The sequence below is a fragment of the Mustela nivalis genome (assembly GCF_964662115.1).
Source record: "Mustela nivalis genome assembly, chromosome: 1".
Classification (NCBI taxonomy): Eukaryota; Metazoa; Chordata; class Mammalia; order Carnivora; family Mustelidae; genus Mustela; species Mustela nivalis.
In genome coordinates, this window is record NC_139020.1 from 136663249 (window position 1) to 136668737 (window position 5489).

At 39.6% G+C, this 5489-nt stretch overlaps 1 long non-coding RNA gene across 1 annotated transcript; it reads right to left on the reverse strand.

The window, feature by feature from the left end:
* Positions 1-241: 241 nt before the first annotated feature.
* On the reverse strand, positions 242-4267 carry LOC309842443. The gene is made up of 3 exons (XR_014299649.1): positions 4099-4267; positions 3519-3923; positions 242-518 (listed from the first exon to the last, which is right to left on the reverse strand). It is a non-coding gene; the product is annotated as an uncharacterized lncRNA (long non-coding RNA).
* Between the last annotated feature and the right edge of the window lie 1222 nt (positions 4268-5489).

Consider the following 5489-nt stretch of genomic DNA (forward strand, 5'->3'; position numbering starts at 1 on the left):
TAGGCAAAAAGCCATAATAACTGTTAATTAAAATGAAGTATGAAAACCCAAAAAATAAAGCAACATTTCTGCCATTTAAAAAGATGTCTTAGAGAGGGTGGCATTTGAGATATGTCTTCCAGGAGAAGAAGGATTTCAAAGAATAAGGATAGGGTGCAGCAAATTTACACACAGAAGGAAATCATATAAGTAAATGCATGAAAATGATAAATTAGAGCATGTAATGAAGACATAAACAGTATTTCAGTTGAGCCAACATGCCGGAAGCATTTTTAAAAAGTAGGGAGATGGGTGTGGAGATAAGGACTTGGGCTCAATCTTAAGAAGTTGGTTATAATAAAATAGAATGTGCTTATAAGCCCCAGGTGCTTCATGGTTCAAACACAGCAAATATTTGTTTTCCATCCATATAACATATCCACAGAACTTTCTAGCAGAAGTTTCTAGGTTGATGATTTCCTCTTCTTCATATTGTACATAAAGGACCTAGGCTCCTTGCACTATGTGGTTCCATCATCCTAAGGGCAAGAGAGAAAAAAACAGGCACAATCTGACTTTGAATTTCAGTGAGCTAAGAATGGCTTTTACATTTTTAAAGGGTCATAAAAAAAGCAAAAATAAAAATAGAAAAGATATATATTGACAGAGACCATCCCACAAACTCTAAAATATTTACTATTTGGCCTGTTCCAGAAAAAGCTTGGCAACTCCTACCTTGAGGTCTCAGTGTCTTCTGTAGGTAACAATCACAATGAGAAAAAGTATGTGGAGGAGCCTCAGCCCCTTTTTAACAGCCTTGCCCCAAAATGACATACATCACTTTTGCTTTACTTCTATTGGCTAGAACCTCAGTCACATGGCCACTTCTAATTCCAAAGGCCATTGGAAATGTTGTTCAGCTGTGTGTCTTAGGAAGAAAAGGAAACAGGTTTTGGTGAAGAGCTAACAGTCTCTGTACACCCTGTTAAGGTGTTTAGATTTTCTTCAAAAGGCAATGAGGAACCACAAAAGGATTCTGAAGAGAGAACTGATGTGACAAAATTGTTTAAGAGCATCTACTTCCTGAAGTTGTAATAAGCAGCCACCTGCAGGAAGCAGAACTCATGTATTCTCAAGTCAGTAAGGCACTAACACAGACTTAAATGCACCTGGCAAATGGCCCAGACCAATTTTTAAAAACTACCCGTTCGTCAATTAAACTCCTCCACAAGGCAATTAGCATAGTGATTTTCACTCTCCAGAGGGCACAGGCTATAGAGAAAAATCAGGAGTTGTAAGAATTTACAATAACAGTAGATTCTTTGTAGGATGTTATATGGAAAATGTCAACAGCACAGTATAGATTTAAAGATAAACTTGCTTCAGTAGAGAAGAACAGAAATGATACCAAAGGAAGCACAAGCACCCTATGGAGAATGGGCAGTTCAGGGCATGAGATTCTCTTCACCATGTTGTAACACAAACACAGCCCTTCAAATCAGAATGATGTGGGTTTTATTTTTATTCTAACAACAGCTGTATGACTTTGGGAAAATCACTTAGTGTCTCTGTCCTCAGTTTCATCATCTGTAAAATGGATGTAAAGAAAAAAAAAAAAAACTTCTTGCAAACTGCTGTAAGAATTAATAATATTCAGAAAACAGCTGACCCATTCCCTGGCAGAGAATAAATTCTCAACAAATTTTAACTACTATTATTACTGTTATCATTATCATGCCCATTTAAGACCCCTTTTGAACAAAAATGAAGTCACTTGTTTCCTAAAATGGGTTACCAATTACACATAATTTACTAACATTAAAATATGTGGTTATAATTTGCTCTTGCATTTCAAATTAAACAGTGAAGATGTTCAAAATCTCTTCAATTAAAAGGAATCGGAATTCAATTCAAAAGCAAGAGTTTAGAGCCATTAAACTAGATCCAGTCCATTGTTCATACACTTTTGTGGTTTTCCAAACATACTTTACTTTACTTTTAAATACTTGGAACTTAGTGGTTCCTGGATAGGTAGAGTCATTTTCCATTATGAGACACCTATATTAGTTACATGAGTCATTGTTTAGTAGAAAGGAAGTAAAAGGCAATGCATATAAAACAAAACTATTCTGTAACCTTAATCTGAGGCTTTTTGCTCCAAGACAAAATCAGTGATCAACTTATTAAAAAGTTATGTATTGTGGAGGTACACAGCATGCATTCAGTGAAGATTTGTTGTTGTTTAATAAATTAAGGGTGGAAGTAGTCCTGTAGTTTATGAGTAACTTTTCTTGAAGATCTCTGTCATCTGCCTATGAAATTGAAATGATACCCATCTTAAGTCATGTTCTTTCAGAAGCAGGCCCAAGTCAAGAATCTATATGTGCATGGTATATTTTCAGGGCTGCCAAAGAAGAACCAGGAGGAAGCCAGGACATAAGATAAGGAAAGGGAAGAAGCAGATTCACCAGGTTCCAATGAGTAGACTACTTCTGCAGGTGTCACCCTCGACCCACAAAGATGACAAGAAGCCTGGTATGGTGTTAATGCTTCATTCCCGTTTATTTCGTCAACTTCCTTAGCTTATATGCAGCAGGGTGACCAATAAGGGGCCAAGCAATGGGGAGAGCCAATAAGAGTCTTGTTACTATGCTGATTAAATTTGAAACAGCCAATGACTATGTCCTCCTTTAGGCAGGCTTCACCAGAAAGTTCATTGTTTACTTGCAGCGTATTTTGCTGGCAGTGAGCCAAGTGCCATCTTGTAATGGCGGGGACTTTCCTGGCCGGAGGCAGTCCCCGACATCTCCCCTTTTTTGTTTTATGGCAGAGATCGTGCCTGTCTTAGGTCGTCAGTAGCAGAAAACATCCTTACCTGTCATCAGACACAAGATATTGATGATCTCTGTCCTGTCTTAGGTTGGTATGTTTCTCTACTGATCTTACCCATCTTTGACTACCGATATAGCATGCTTAGCCATATCTGGGGAGGTGTCCCAGCCTCTATTGACATAAGGGCTTGTACTATAGCTCGGCTCTGCTCTCGCTGCTGTGTTCTCCATTGGCGAACTTTTCTGAATAGAAGCAGAATGCCAATAAGGAGGAGGACAAAAAGACCAATTGTGCCAGGCCATTGTTTGGTGAACTGGAACATATTGCTGAATGCTTGAAATAGCTCTGGGAGGGAAGCTGGTTGCACACACGTACTATTTACTCGAGTTATCTCCTAGCAGTTTTCATTTTTAGTGGCGTGCCATTGGCCTTTAGAAGGTCCTTTAGGGAACCCTCTAACCTCGACTTTGACAGTCCAGATCCCATAATTAGAATCCCAACCTAATGGCTGTTCCGCGTATACTCGCCGCTAAATCCCGGCTCTAAGGCCGCCCTGCTTCTTATTGTGGACTTGTAAAATCCCGGCTCTAAGGCCGCCCCGCTTCTTATTGCGGACTCGCTAAATCCCGGCTCTAAGGCTGCCCCGCTTCTTATTGCGGACTTGTACAAGTTTCCCACCACCTTTGTCGTGGTTTTACCCCACTTACCTGCGGACTTCTCCCTTGCAAGGTTTTTCTATTTTTCTTAATATTTCCCAGGTTTCGGCACCATTTGCCGCCCTTGACCCACAAGGACGACAAGAAGCCTGGTATGGTGTTAATGCTTCATTCCTGTTTATTTCATCAACTTCCTTAGCTTTTACACGGCAGGGTGACCAAAAAGGGGCCAAGCAATGGGGAGAGCCAATAAAAGTCTTGTTACTATGCTGATTAAATTTGAAACAGCCAATGACTATGTCCTCCTTTAGGCGGGCTTCACCAGAAAGTTCGTTGTTTACTTGCAGCGTATTTTGCTGGCAGTGAGCCAAGTGCCATCTTGTAATGGCAGGGACTTTCCCGGCTGGAGGCGGTCCCCAACATGCAGGCAACTCACGTCAGTGTTTCTGGGAACCTCTGGAGAATAACATAGAAAATGCTTCAGGGTTTTCCACTGTTGTCCACGGTAAGGGTGAGGAAACTGGAGAATTTACCCATCAACTACTTTTGCCCCAGCTTAAGGGTGACACCTGAGGTAGTAAGAGAAAACCCTGGTAGTGCTGAAGAAGTATGGGTGAATCACTAATCATACCTGCTAAAATATCCAAGGAGATGGTGCATCAACCCTTAAAGATAAAACCAAGTATGGTTATCACCACTGCTACTTCATCCAAGAGGAAAAACTTTTGTGTCTACTCTGATTTTTCATTGTATTCCTCAGGGTTCAGAAGAGAAACAGAAGCAACAGGACATGTGTATACCTATGAAGGTAGAGATAGAGATACAGACAAAGATGTAGGTTTACTACAAGAAATTGTCTCACATGATTACTTATGGAAATCAGCAAGTCCCGAGATCTATATGGTGAGTCCACAAACAAGAGACGCAGGAGGGCCAACAGTATAGTTCCAGTCCAAAAGTTGGCAGGCTCAAGACCCAGGAAAAGATGACGTTTCAGTTCAAGTCTGAAGGTAGGGGGAGAAAGCCAGTGTCCCAGTTCAAAAGCCATCAGACAAGAAGAATTCTCTCTTACTTGGAGGAGGGTCAGCCATTTTGTCTATTCGGGTCTTCAGCCAATTGGATGAGGCTCATCCACACTGCGGAGCACAATCTGCTTTACTCAGTCTACACATTTAAATGTTGATCTCATCCAAAACCACCTTCACAGAAACCCACAATACTGTTTGAGCAAATATCTAGTATCCCATAGTCCCGTCAAGTTAAGACATAAAATTAACCACCACAACCATTTAAGGATTAGAGCAACCAATGTTTTTCCAATTGAGAACTCAAAATATTTAAATTGTTTCATCCTTTCACAACAGACAAAAATTAAACCAAGAGAACCAATTATAGAAGAAAATGTTAAAACTAGTCCCCACTGATGAAACACATTATGACAGCAACTGTATTTTGTTTCCATCAGTCACATATTCACTGCAACTGGTCTTTTGAGTCAGGGGTCAGTCACAGATCTACTCATGTGTGTTCATTTCAAGAATATCTGGATGGACCACAGTGGGAAGGAGTCTGAAGTTACACACATTCTTTTCTTACAATATGACACGGATGTTTATGCTTTGTAGATAAACCAATTTCAGAATCAATGACCTAAACAAAATTTAATTTGAATTCCTAAATACACATAAACAGATACATCCAAACATAGTTAATGACCAATATTTTCATTATTTGTAATCAATAAGATTTTATCTTTCTAAATATTAACTGTTCCACTATAGTTATCCCTGATACCCTCTGCTTCAGACCCATTAAGTCAAAGAGATCATGACTCCTCACGCTCAAGGTCTGTGGTCTTGCTAAAAAATCAAAACAAGTTAGTGGTTATTTCTCTGCATGTCAGAAATCACAATATGTCACTAAAAACTTTACCAGCTATAATATAAGTAAGTCATACGTGTGGTATTTTTAAAATAATAAAAATTAGCACAGGGATACCTGGGTGGCTCAGTTGGCTAAGTG